The sequence below is a fragment of the Ahaetulla prasina genome, chromosome 3, assembly GCF_028640845.1.
Source record: "Ahaetulla prasina isolate Xishuangbanna chromosome 3, ASM2864084v1, whole genome shotgun sequence".
In the NCBI taxonomy this organism is placed as follows: Eukaryota; Metazoa; Chordata; class Lepidosauria; order Squamata; family Colubridae; genus Ahaetulla; species Ahaetulla prasina.
In genome coordinates this window covers 53,360,890-53,375,858 of record NC_080541.1, presented here as the reverse complement: position 1 = coordinate 53,375,858, position 14,969 = coordinate 53,360,890, and positions in this window count along the sequence as shown.

Sequence of the window (14,969 nt, the reverse complement as noted above, 5' to 3'; positions counted from 1 at the left end):
TGGGGTCCTAACTCCTTTTTATGCCTTGGAAATAGATCCTACGTTCTGTTAGTTTAAGTCTTAAAAAGGCAGGGCCCAGTGCCACGACCTTGGAAATGAGACAGATAACAGAAACCAGACAGCTGTCTTTTCTTCCAAGTAAGAATGGAAATGTCTAAAGGGATACAGATACAATAAACAACGTTGTTGATGGTATGTGCTGATAATATTCTGCTGGTGTGAAAAGAAACAGAAAGGTTCTAATAGTTTATCAGAGATGTAAGAGCCACTTTCTTTTATCTTCCTAAGGGTAACAAACCAAACATAAATAACCTTCAGTTGTTGCAACTGGAGCTCTGTGTCTCCCACAGTTCCTTGGCAAGTGGCTGGGTGGTCACTGGAATATGTTCCAATAAACAGTATACTTGTATATCTTGGATCATTTTGGTTTCCTTGTTTAAAGAAAAACTGCATTTTTTTCCCTCACACCGACAACACACATGAGAAAGGATGAGGTTGTATAAATCAGGGGTCTCCAACCTTGGCAACTTTAAGACTTGTGGACTTCAACTCCCAGAATACCTCAGCCATAAAAGTTGGCTGAGTTGAAGTCCACAAGTCTTAAAGTTGTCAATGTTGGAGACCCCTGGTATAAATGATTTGCCCTTTATGAGCAGCCTCCCTGTCCCAAAACTTCCATAGTAAATACCAGCTTGGGGTGAAGATAAGTGGTATATTTAAACCAGCGGGCTGAACTATGGCAACTACATGGTGCACCAATTTTATATCATTTCCTAAAATTGGACTGTCAGCCAAACCAATCAAATGATGTTTTAATGGATACTTGGGCAATGAGAGCACTGAAATAGTTCCACTTGTGAATGTGAATGAAATGTTCCTCAAGTGGAAATCTAATCTGTACAATGAATAGTGAAGCAGATTTATAATCACAACATAAAGTTTTGTATAAGAAAATGCCTGATAGGGAGAGGCAAAGGCTAACACCTACCTACCTACCTATGTCCTACCAAGAGGAGAGTCAGAGACGAAGAACTCCACTATAAGGCATTTTGTGCATGTCTGGGAACAAAAGCAGAAGGAACTTCTGCAATGCATTGCTCTTCTTTGGATTCTGCATTCCTAGGGATTTTGTGGTGCATTTCTTAGTGACAGCACCAGGCTGACCCTGCTGTGGGTTCAGAAACTAAGCTGGTCTGATTAGCATCTTGTTAGAAAACCACCAGGAATTCCAGGGCTAAAAACTGAGAAAATGTCTTGGAAGCATACCATTGCCAACTCTAAACTTCACTGAGATATCCATGTAATACTGTAATAATATTGAATACAGAATTGGAAGTGACCTTGGAGATTTTCTGGTCCAACCCCTTTAAGCAGGAGATCTTATACTGTTCTGGACAAATGGCTGTCCAATCTCTTCTTCCACTGTTCCACTGGTTAATTGTCAGGAAATTTCTCCTTAAGTTCTAGGTTGGATCTATCCTTGATAGTTTCCATGTGTTACTTCTATCACTAGGAGTCCTGATCACATTGAAGAAGAGTTTACTATTACATTCTTAGATAAAAGTAAAGCGTGTAAGGGACATTGGATGGACAGAAGCACTCAAAACTGAGTCTAACTGGACTCAGTATAAATCCAAACCTCAGTATCCACCATCCTGAGAATTTCAAACCCTTGCTTTCACTTATGCTCACCTTTACTAATTACTAATTATAGCTCTCTTTTGTCACATTAAAAGTTTATTTATTTATTTAATTATTTGTCAACAAGTACAAGGAACAAGTATTAGTATAGACATAGACATGAACATGAAAATTGGCACAAATAAATGGATATAAATAAGGAGAACATAGCCATAAACACATAAAATGAGTACATATAAATGGAGACAGTAGGACAGGGATGGTAGGGACGCTGGTGCGCTTATGCATGCCCCCTTAGGGACCTCTTAAAAAACATGTGAGGTCCACAGTAGACAGTTTAAGGTAAAAGCTACAGGGCAGGGGTGAAATGCTCCCGGTTTGGATCAGCTCGCCCGATCCGGTAGCAATGGTGGCTGGTGGTTCAGAGAACCAGTGACAAAAATCCCTGGCCCCGCCTCCTGCCTCTGCTGAGCTGTACCATCAGCAGAGGGTTTTTTTCCTTTTAAAAGCAGTTTTTCTTCAGCCGAAAACATGCCTTTAAAAGTAAAAAAAAAGCCTTTGAGAATCCCGCGGCTCAGCTGAGATCATCAGAGCCTTTAAACTCTTTTTTTAACAACCTCTTTAGCGACGAGGTTGTAAAAATAAAGGCTTTAAAAGGCTCCTCTGGCGATCCCAGATGAGTTCCTCATCACCAGAACCTTTAAAACCTCTTCAGCTGAAGAGCTTGTTAAAACAATTATTTTAAGAGGTTCTGGGCTGCTATGAGGGAACTTCAGCTGAGATCGTCGAGGAGCTTTTAAAATCTTTTTTTCCTCTGGCAATCCCAGATGAGTTTCCTGATCCTCACAGGCTTTTAAAATCATTTTTAACAGCCCCCACTTACAAGAGCGCCCACCCAATGCCCCGTCCTCACTTACCTATAATTGTTGCTCCTTTCATGCTTTACTTCAACTTTTGTAATCAACTGATTCTGCCTGCCTAAAATCCATCTCCTCGTGAGCAACTCAATCTGCCTGCTTTGCTGGCTGAGGAACTCTGGGAGTTGAAGTCCACAAACCTTAAAGTTATTAAGATTGGAGACCCCTGATCTAAAAAAATAATATAATATAATATTTGTGCAGCTTTCTGAGAATTGGTGTGTTTCTGTAGTGTTTCATTCTAACTACACAAACACACAAAATCTCATAAAGCTGTATGTGGCATTTTATGTGTGTGTGTGTGTGTGTGTGTGTGAGTTGTGGTGTGTGTGTGTGTAAAATGTGAAAGTGTGAGGTTCCTGCTTGTTGCAGGGGCCATTTTGAGTGAAGTGCAGCTGCTTTTACATTGTGTGTGAGTCAATCGTGTTGTGCTGTGTGTGTGTGTAAAGTGTGAAAGTTGGTTTTTGGTATATCTTATTGTTTCGTATACTTTGTTTATTATTTTTATTATTTATTGTTATTGGCCACGCCCACCCAGTCATCTGATCACCAAGCCACGCCCACCAATTAAGCCACGCCCACAGAACAGTAGGGAAAATTTTTAGATATCACCCCTGCTATGTGGATTAGAGAGACTAATAACAGAATCAGATAGAGTGTTCCAGACATTTACTACTCTATTGCTGAAGTTGTATTTTCTGCAATTAATATTAGAGCAGATTACATTTAGTTTGTATCTATTGATAGCCCTTGTATTATTGCAGTTGAAGTTAAAGTAGTCATTAACAGGTAGGACATTATAGTAGATAATTTTGTGTACTAAGCCTAGGTCGGAACATAGACGCGTAGCTCGAGGTTATCCAGGCCTAAAATTTCAAGCCTGATGGTATAAGGAATTTCATTGCGAGCAAAGAAGTTGAGTACTCCTCTTGTAAAATACCTTTTTGAATTGATAGTTTTATTCTACAACCACATGATGGCAGTACATTCCATAAATTGTCTTGCTAATGGCTAAAATGTAATCAGCCTTAAATGTTCTTCTGAGTGATGAATTATGGTTACCAAATTTTTGGAGTTGGGTTTACTATCTGAATTAAATATTAAAATTTGTACAAAAGTAGAAAAATAGATAATTTAAATGCTAAATGCTAAATTATTGTCTACTTTCTTTCACTTTCTTTTGACAAACATCCTGACCAATTCAACAAGGTACATCTGCAATATATGTTTATATTTCAAGATTCTTATGAATCCTGGAACAAGCGGAACAAGCACGTTGCTCACTTTTCCTCCTCTCTCTTCCAATTTCCCATCTCATTTAATCTAACAATTCTCATATTATTTTTTTAATCTTACAAATAATATCATGCAGAAATATAACATATTATTCCATCCAGATTTTGGCTTTCAATATGCTTCTGTTAAATGATTTTTTTTTAAAAAAATGCAACTGTTTTGCTTTAATGGAAGCAACTTTTGATTTTTTGTTTTCTTTAATTAATGATGTGTATTCTTTTAGGCTCCCTAAGGGATAGGTAACTCACCTTGCGTAACAGGGTGAGCTCCTGTTACTTGTCCCAGCTTCTGCCAACCTAGCAGTTGGCTAGGTTAACGTAAAAAATGCAAGTAGAAAAATAGGGACCACCTTTGGTGGGAAGGTAACAGCGTTCCATGTGCCTTTGGCATTTAGTCATGCCAGCCACATGACCATGGAGATGTCTTCGGACAGCACTGGCTCTTCGGCTTAGAAATGGAGATAAGCACCACACCCTAGAGTCAGGAATGACTAGCACATATGTGTGAGGGGAACCTTTAGCTTTACCTTTAAGGGATAGGTGCTTATGGTTCCTAAAGGACGTATATGATTTAGGATGTTTCTCCTTTATCAGATAGCATGGAGAGTGATATTGTGTGTGTGTGTCTGTAAATGCATAAACATTCCTTTCAAGTTTCATCAAAGTCTGTTAATGTTTACCCATCTTCATGCAAAACCTTAGACATGGAGGACTTTGAAACTACCAGTACAGGGGCTATAACAAAGAGATTCAATTAACCATGTAGACAATCTAGAGAAGCTTCCTTCACAATCTTCTCCTTCAACTCTTGATAAATTTGAAATAAATCATTTTTTTAAAAAATTTTTAAATAGTTTGTAGGAATTTTTCTCTTACAGCCACATCTTAATGGATATTAGTCTGAAAGCAACTGTAGATTCCATGACATCAAGCAGTATCAAAAAAACTGAACTGATTGTAGCTTATTTATTTTTATGAATCTCTTCTTCTGGACCACTCCAATGAGAACAGACTGTGAAAATTATGCTGTAGATCCAGTTTCCCATTGCAGACTTTTGACAATTTTTGGTTCACTCTCTTCAATCTGGCCACTGAGTTTCAGATCGTGGTACAGAAACTCTTGCTTAGCAGCTTTGCAAATTTTCTCTACTCTTTAAAGAAAAAGATTAGTAACATTAATTATTGTGCTTTCTCTGTTTCCATTTAATCTTCACCCCTAGAGCAAAGCAACCAAAGGGCCAGGCTGCTATGATTTTCTTTCTTTCTTTCTTTCTTTCTTTTCTTTTCTTTCTTTCTTTCTTTCTTATTCATTCATTCATTCATTCATTCATTTTGTGTTGCAAGGATTGTAGAACTTGAAAGAGGGCAGTGATTTGGGCTACTTGTTCTCAGTATTTTTAGTCATCAGAAATAAAGACCATATTAGATCACCTGCAGACAGTTTATGAGAGTTTGGGGAGTAAAAATGTTGATGGCATGGAAATGCCCTCCCTCCCTCAACTGCTCTTGTTCATCTTGTCTTTCTGGCTGTTGAGCAGGCTACTATGACACCAAAATTACTATCAAAAGAGAAAAAAATGAGGTCTCTGTTATTTATAAACTAAGCTGTAATGAACGTCTATGAATATTTCAGTAGTATCGCAATTACTCAGAGAATGTGCTGCAAATAAAGAGTTGTAATCCAGGTGCTAGAACTAAAAAATATTTTGCTGGGATTAGTATCTCACTGAGGGGATGATGGAGTGATTTCTTCCCACCCCCCACCCCCCCACACACACACTTTTTCCATTTCTTCTTTTTTGCAAATTGAAAAATAGGAAGGTAACTAGAAAAGAGCAGTGAAGTTAAAAAGGCAGAGAATTTAAGAAGCAAGACTATCAGAGGCAGAATGCCTGAAAATCATCAGAAACTGATGGTCAACAAAATTTATTCTGAGGAATTTTTTATTGGCTTTTAAAAAATATCCAGTGCATATTAAGATGAAAAACCAATGGCAGTCAAGGTTATAAAAGATGATCAACTCATTCAGTTTCAAATATTAAGATTTGAACTCAATTTATAGCAAAGTTTCAGTAGTCTTATAATTGTTTCCATAGAATTATTAATTCACAGCTGATTTTTAGAGAGAGAGAGAGAGAGAGAGAGATAATAGACAGAGAGACAGATAAAAGATAGATGATAGAGCTATAAATAAGATAATCTTCTAAGTATTCCCTTTAATTAATGCTGTATTTTGAATTGAATTGTTGTGCATAATTCTATTTTAACATACACAAGGGCCATGGGACCCTTTTATTTTCCATCACATACTGACATCTTGTGGCCAATTCTTGCTATATAAGCTTAAGTACCCTGATAAAATTACTCATCAGATTATTATAGGAGAGAAGAGTAAATCTTTATCTCTCCAGATACCATGGAACAATATCTTTTGTCTTTTTTCATCACTGATTGTGCTGTCTTTGATTGTGAAGAGATAGTTCAGCAGAACAACTCTTGGAATGCTCCAAGTTCCATGGCTCTGTTTTAAGATATTCTTCATTATAGGATTCAAAACACATAGATGAGATGTCTATTTATTTATTTATTGAATTTGTATGCCACTATCTTATAGATCCCTTAAAACTGCTGCCAAAACATTGTACATTGCAGTGAATGTTCCTCCTCAAAAATATCTGTAATTATGCATTTGGAGTTCTGTAAGTGAAGAGTGGGAAGTTCATAAAATGTGATGTTCTGCAAAGAAAGATTTGGAAATATTTCTTACAGACAGCTGGATATGAAGTAGTTTCTGAAGCAAACACAAAAAGAGCCTGAAGGGTATTGTGCCTGTTCCTCTGGCTCACACAAGTACGCACATAGAGTTTCATTTTCCTGGGATAGCAAAATACTTCTGAAGAAAAATTTGGCAAATCCTGGATGACACTCCCATGCTGATACTTCCATAAATGTGATCCAACCCTGCCTGGAAGGGAACATTTCAGTCAGTGCACTGATTCAGCTTCCATTAGCATTCTGTTCTCAGGTTCCCAACACAGCCTTTCAGCCACTCATTCATTACCTTTCTCATACATTCTATTTTGCCCAGTATTGCTGCCAGGATGTCAGATTTTAATACGCAAGTAAAGTTCAATAATGGGTTTGACCAATAAATGTTCATTAGTATCATAATAAACAGCTGCAAAGAGATTTGTCTGAATCTTTCACTTTTAACAGGGAATCCTAAACGAGAAATTCATTTTTCTCTGTAGCCTAAAGTTACTTTGTCTTAAAGAATAGAATAGAATAGAATAGAATAGAATAGAATAGAATTTTATTGGCCAAGTGTGATTGGACACACAAGGAATTTGTCTTGGTGCATATGCTCTCAGTGTACATAAAAGAAAAGAGACGTTCATCAAGGTACAACATTTACAACACAATTGATGGTCAATATATCAATATAAATCATAAGGATTGCCAGCAACAAGTTATAGTCATACAGTCATAAGTGGAAAGAGATTGGTGATGGGAACTATGAAACGATTAATAGTAGTGCAGATTCAGTAAATAGTCTGACAGTGTTGAGGGAATTATTTGTTTAGCAGAGTGATGGCCTTCGGGAAAAAACTGTTCTTGTGTCTAGTTGTTCTGGTGTGCAGTGCTCTATAGCGCTTTTGAGGGTAGGAGTTGAAACAGTTTATGTCCAGGATGCGAGGGATCTGCAAATATTTTCACGGCCCTCTTCTTGATTCGTGCAGTATACAGGTCCTCAATGGAAGGCAAGTTGGTAGCAATTATTTTTCTGCAGTTCTAATTATCCTCTGAAGTCTGTGTTTTCTTGTTGGGTTGCAGAACCGAACCAGACAGTTATAGAGGTGCAAATGACAGACTCAATAATTCCTCTGTAGAACTGGATCAGCAGCTCCTTGGGCAGTTTGAGCTTACTGAGTTGGCGCAGAAAGAACATTCTTTGTTGTCCTTTTTTAATGATGTTTTTGATGTTAGCTGTCCATTTGAGATCTTGCGATATGATAGAACCCAGAAATTTGAAGGTTTCTACTGTTGATACTGTGTTGTCAAGTATTGTGAGAGGTGGAAGTATGGAAGGGTTTTTCCTAAAGTCTACCACCATTTCTACGGTTTTGAGTGTGTTCAGTTCCAGATTGTTTTGGTTGCACCACAAGGCTAGTCGTTCGACCTCTCGTCTATATGCGGATTCGTCATTGTCTCGAATGAGACCAATCACTGTTGTGTCATCTGCGAACTTCAGTAGCTTAACAAATGGATCATTGGAGATGCAGTCGTTGGTATACAGAGAGAAGAGAAGTGGGGAGAGCACACAGCCTTGGGGGGCCCCTGTGCTAATTGTACAGGTATTTGATGTGATCTTGCTTAGCTTCACCTGCTGCTTCCTGTTTGTTAGGAAGCTTGTGATCCACTTACAAGTCTGTTCCGGTACCTGTAGCTGGTTTAGCTTAGTTAGAAGAATGTCTGGAATGATGGTATTGAATGCTGAACTAAAGTCTACAAAGAGGACCCTTGCATAGGTCTTTGGAGACTCAAGATGTTGTAGGATGTAGTGCAGAGCCATATTAACAGCATCATCTGTTGATCTATTTGCTCGGTATGCAAATTGCAAGGGGTCTAAAAGCGGATTCGTGATGGTTTTCAGGTAGGAAAGCACTAGCCTTTCAAAGGTTTTCATGACTACAGATGTTAGAGCAACTGGTCTGTAGTCATTCAGTTCCTTGATGGTGGGCTTCTTCGGCACTGGGATGATGGTAGAGCGTTTGAAGCAAGAAGGAACATAGCACATCTCTAGTGATTTATTGAAAATATGGGTGAAGATGGGGCCAATTGGTCAGCACAGACTTTTAAGCAAGAAGGAGTTATCTTGTCTGGGCCTGGAGCTTTTCCTGGCTTTTGTCTGTGAAATAGGTCCTGCACTTCCTTTTCTGTGATCACTAGGGGTTGTGAACCCAATGAAATGGGGTCAGTTGTAGGAGGCTTGGCTGTTGTTGGTGTGTCTGAGATGGGGTTGTGGAGATAGGTGGCTGTAGTTTCCTTTCAAACCTGCAGTAAAACTCATTCAGGTCATCTGCCAGTTGTTGATTACCTTCAGCCTGGGAAGGAGGTTTGCCATAGCGGTGATATTTTTAAGAGTTTTCCACATGTTTGCTGGTTCATTTGCTGAAAATTGATTCTTTAGCTTTTCAGAGTAGCTTCTTTTTGCTGCTCTTATCTCCCTTGTTAGTGCATTTCTGGCCTGATTGTACAGCATTTTATCACCTTTTCTGTAGGCTTCCTCTTTGGAATGTCGTAGCTGCTTAAGTTTAGGTGTAAACCAAGGTTTGTTATTACTGTGTATTCGCAAGTTCCTTGTAGGTACACATAGGTCTTCACAGAAGCTGACATATGATGTTACAGTATCTGTGAGTTCATCCAGGTCTGCAGAGGTATCTTTAAAAATATTCCAATCAGTGCAGTCAAAACATGCCTGTAGCTTTAATTCTGATTCCTCCGTCCAGGTTTTCACTGATTTAATTATTGGTTTTATGGCTTTAAGTCTTTGCCTGTAAGCAGGTACAAGGTGAATCATGCAATGATCAGAGTGTCCTACAGCTGCACGTGGTAAAGATTCTGTGCAGCACCTTTTATATTTGGTAGCTGAATCGATAGGTATGTGGACAAGCTCCATTTTAGCCCAAGGTTAAATGGATATCTTGCATCCCATCAGGAATGGATTACATGAAAGTTTGAGCTAACAAGAAACCAGTCCAGCCACAGGACCTTAAGAGCTCAGTTTTACCCACAAACTCTCCATAGCTTCCTTTCGTAAAAGGGAAATTGCTTAAACTGTAATTTGAGGTACACCACAAGTAGGAAATCAATGAGGTCACCTGAACAGAAGGCCTGTGTGCTTTTTCTGCCCAGCCTTTTATAAATATCAGTTGCTCACGGCTGCCTGAATACAGGGGTAGATGACATTGCCCTTTTCCCATTCCTGATGGGTTATGTGCCATCAAGTGAGTGTCAGTTCTTAGCAACCTCAGAGACAGATCTAGCCCATTGTAAATGTATCCTGTATCCTTGTTTTCCAACTTCAATTCAATGCTATCCAAAAATCCAAGCTGTGTTAAGTGCTTCAGAAAGTCATAGTCCCAAAGTGCTTTTTCGAGAGGCAACTGGACTTTCTGGTTTTCCTTTGAAGACATTTCGCTGCTCATCCAAAAAGCTTCTGAAGAAGCTTCTTGGATGAGAAGCAAAACGTCTTCAAAGAAAAACCAGAAAGTCCAGTTGCCTCTTGAAAAAGCACCTTTGGGACGACCATGACCTGGATGACTGAGAATCTCCATAGACAGAAAGTCATAGCAACTCTAGTTCTGATTAGCTGCAGTGCCTGCACGCACCCTCCCTTCCAGTGATTGCACATGACATTATGCAGCCTATTCATCCTGGTCTGCTTGGCTGCTATGTTCTCTACTGGTCAGCAATTGCTATTTTTTAATGTAATTTTGTAATTCATCCAACAATGACTCATTAGATCAGTGAACTATCTTCCCCCTAGAATAGGAGTGTCAAACTCGCGGCCTGGATGTGTCACGTGCTGGCTCCGCCCCGGTCTGGTTTAGCAAAGGGGAGGAAAGTCCTGATACATCACGTGATGATGCCATGATGATGTGAGTTTGACACCCCCTGCCCTGCCCTAGAAACTCATGCTCTATTCCAGGGGTCTCCAACCTTGGTCTCTTTAAGACTTGTGGACTTCAACTCCCAGAATTTCTCAGCCAGCTTTGCTGGCTGAGGGACTCTGGGAGTTGAAGTCCACAAGTCTTAAAGGGACCAAGGTTGGATACCCCTGCTTTATTCAACACCTATATCACCCTTTCTGTTCCTGTCCAGGCTTCTTTTCCATTCTGCCCACAATACTGCAAAGCTTGTTTTCTTCCACTCTACTTTTTAACGATAACAACAAAGTAATGTCCCTGCTTTTTTTCCATGAAGCTAGGTTACCCATTCTTCCTTGCTGTAAAATTTCCACAGGTCTACAAAAAATAATAATAATAATAAATCATAGGAATGTTCCTCTGCTCCTACCTGTTCCCCTATTGGTCTGATTACTGTGCCATCAGAACAATAATGGTACCACATGGAGAAAAAATAAAAAATGTGTTGGTGTTAAAAAAGATAATGTGGGAAGGAGGTTGAGAGCATGCATGTGTACAAACATCTGAAAAGCATAGGAAAGTAGGCTAGTGAAGACAGAACAGTCCCTAAAAGTAAAAAGAAGGCAATGCAAATCAGTCCATACCGGAGCCAGCAAGCGAGGTTTCTCTTCCCTGCCCAGAATCAAGGAATGACCAGGCCATGTAGTGACTATAGTTCAGACTGAGCCACCCCCACATCAATCCAGAATGGTATTTCTTCAGTTGGGTGTAAGAAATAGCTGGTAACAGTCAGGAGATAAGCTGCTTAAATTCCAGTGTGGAATTGCCCAAGGACAGTAGCCTGGAATCACACAACTGCAAACATCTGGTATGCAGACATCCAACTTTTATTAGCACAGTAAAAGTCAATTTTCTTTTTTAGAAAACATCTTTTTCTAAGCATGTTTGCTTACCGGGATATTTTTTAAAAATTTGAAGTTTATAATTTAATATGGCTGTGCTGTCCTATTATAGATATATTTCCTACATTTTGCACTTTGCTTTTATATATAGATTATACTGGAGACTGTCCAAAAGCCAGAACAAAATTATTATAAATAATATTGTTAACTTATTTAAATAACACTTAAGGCCATATCATAATGTAAAACACTAATCAAACCATCTAACTAAAAACAAAAATTCAAGAGGGCCTCTGGTGGCTCAGACTGCTAAGACAATCTGTTATTAACACAGCTGCTTGCAATTACTGCAGGTTCAAGCCCCACCAGGCCCAAGGTTGACTCAGCCTTCCATCCTTTATAAGGTAGGTAAAATGAGGACCCAGATTGTTGGGGGCAATAAAAGTTGACTTTGTATATAATATACAAATGGATGAAGACTATTGCTTAACACAGTGTAAGCCGTCCTGAGTCTTCGGAGAAGGGCGGGATATAAATGCAAATTTTTAAAAAATCACCATCTTTATAATTGTAGTACCCTGATATACAAATGTGGCTCTCAATTGCTCTGTTTCATTCAAAGAAGAGACCATTTTATATGTAAAATTTGGATTCAGACATGTAGCTCCAGACTCCAGGTCCCAGTGAGCCATCCATCTTATATATGTTTCAAGATAATGATAACTTCCAAATGCAATTCAAGATTCTGGTTCTCACTTGTACAACCTTCAAAGCCTAGCTATCTGAGGAACCACCTATATCCAGTTGTCTCTGCCTACCCAGGACAGTTTAGTACTGTACTATAAATTCTTCCTAAATATACACTTAATTTATTTCTTCCAATCCTCAATTGCAATAGTCCTTTTATTTTTATCTTATTTGTCACAACAGTATATGCAAACATTGATATAAAACAACAACACATCATAAAAGAAAAACATATATATAAGCAAAAGTATGCAACAACTATATTAATTTGATATAATGAAAGGGAACAATAGGGTAGGCACTTTTGTGCTCTTAGGCATGCCCCTTATTGTCCTCTTAGGAATGGGGTGAGGTCAATAGTAGACAGTTGAAGTTGAGGATTTTGGGATCCTCAGAGTTTTTGAGGAAGCTTTGGGATTTTGAGTAGAGACTATAGAGTCAGGTAGTGAGTTCCAAGCAGTAACAACTCTGTTACAGAAGTCATATTTTCTGCAATCAAGGTTAAAGCGGTTGACATTAAGTTTGAATCTATTGTTTGCTCTTGTATTATTGCGATTGAAGCTGAAGTAGTCTTTTATAGGAAGGATATTGCAATAGATGATTCTGTGTGTTAAACACAGGTCTTGTCAGAGTCGGCGGAGTTCTAAGTTTTCTAATCCCAGGATTTCAAGTCTGGTGGCATAAGGTATTTTGTTGTTTTCAGAGGAGCGGAGAACTCTTCTTGTAAAATATTTCTGGACGCATTCAATTGTATTAATGTCAGAGATGTGGTATGGGTTCCAGACAGGTGAGCTGTATTCAAGAATAGGTCTAGCAAATGTTTTGTATTTCTTCCTTGCTGTAAGACTGAATATTAGCAAGTCTGATCTGAATCCACTGACTATGTATTCAAGGACTCAATTGCTGCTCCAAGTAGTAATGAACTCAGGCTGTCCCTCTCATTTACTAAATAATGAGAGCACAAATTTCCTTTCTTCCTCCCCCTCCTCCTCCTCCTCCTCCTCCTCCTCCTCCTCTTCTTCCTCCTCCTCCTCCTCCTCCTCCTGCTCCTCCTCCTCCTCCTCCTCCAAAACACAGTTGGAAATCCTTTATGTCTTAGTTGACCTAGAATTCTTCCATTTCTCAAATCTTCCGGGTGTCACCATTTGCCTTTATCAACTCATTGCTTCTTAGCCTTTTGGCTAAGATTAAGTGTACCCAACATTAAATAACAATTAAATAAGAATTGAAATGCTCTGGAAGTATTTCGGCGGAAGGTTGGGGTGCTCGACAGACTTGAGCCAGGTGCCCTTCTTCTCGCACCGCCGACATGTAGCGCCCTTGAACTTGCATTGTTGACGCTGGTGTTGTCCTCCGCAACTTCCGCATTCCTCCCGGTCTTCTTTGCCACGTTTCGGTTCGACAAACCCTTCCTCATCCTCGCCGCCTGATTCGGGTCTGGATCTCTTCTTGGTGCACCGGGTTGATTTTGTGCTCGCCGGTGTGAGTGGCTTTGCAGGGTCTCCACCGCTTGGGTGGACATTTCATGCGCCTGGCTTCGCCCAGAGCGTTTGCCAGCGTTAGATTGCTTTTTGATAGCAGCCGCCCGCAAACGCATGTCTCTGACCCCACGGATGAGTTGCTCAGCAGCCTCGTCCAGGTCTCGGTACCCACAGTCTTTGGAGGCTTTCCGCAGGGCGGCCATGTAGTCGCTGATGGATTCGCCCTCAGCTGTCGGCGCTCTCCAAATTCAAAACGCCGCACGTATTTGGACGGCGTTGGCGCGAAATGGTTTTTTAGCAGGGTTTGCAGAGTTTGCCATGATACCGATTGTACCGGCGTTGGCTCTGCCAGGGCTTCCGCGATGTCGATGACCTCGGGACCGCAGTGGCTCAAGAAATATGCCCTTTTGCGGTTGTCTGGAACTCCTTGCAGTTCGCTTGTTTAGGAAGCTCAAACGGGTCATGTACGTTCCCCATTTCTCTCTGGCTGGGTCAAACGGCGCGGGCGGAGTGTAACTGGCCATCTCCGCGTTTCTGCCCTGTGTTTGCTGGGTTCGGTTCTTCCTTGCTTCAGCTCGGTTCTGGTGCTCCTAGCCTCGAGATCCCACCTTCGTCGCCAGTGTTAAGTTCGGGAAGTAACGAGGCTGGAGACCAGGGTAGTGACAACAGCTCTTTAATATAGGGTGAACCCAGCAACCTGGCTGGGGAAAAACCTCTCCTTATATACTGTTTAACCGGCGGCTTCAACCAATCAGCAACGTGCTTGTTTCCCGCCAAAACATTTAAAGATACATAACAGTACCACATGGAGAAAAAATAAAAAATGTGTTGGTGTTAAAAAAGATAATGTGGGAAGGAGGTTGAGAGCATGCATGTGTACAAACATCTGAAAAGCATAGGAAAGTAGGCTAGTGAAGACAGAACAGTCCCTAAAAGTAAAAAGAAGGCAATGCAAATCAGTCCATACCGGAGCCAGCAAGCGAGGTTTCTCTTCCCTGCCCAGAATCAAGGAATGACCAGGCCATGTAGTGACTATAGTTCAGACTGAGCCACCCCCCACATCAATCCAGAATGGTATTTCTTCAGTTGGGTGTAAGAAATAGCTGGGAACAGTCAGGAGATAAGCTGCTTAAATTCCAGTGTGGAACTGCCCAAGGACAGTAGCCTGGAATCACACAACTGCAAACATCTGGTATGCAGACATCCAACTTTTATTAGCACAGTAAAAGTCAATTTTCTTTTTTAGAAAACATCTTTTTCTAAGCATGTTTGCTTACCGGGATATTTTTAAAAAATCTGAAGTTTATAATTTAATATGGCTGTGCTGTCCTATTAT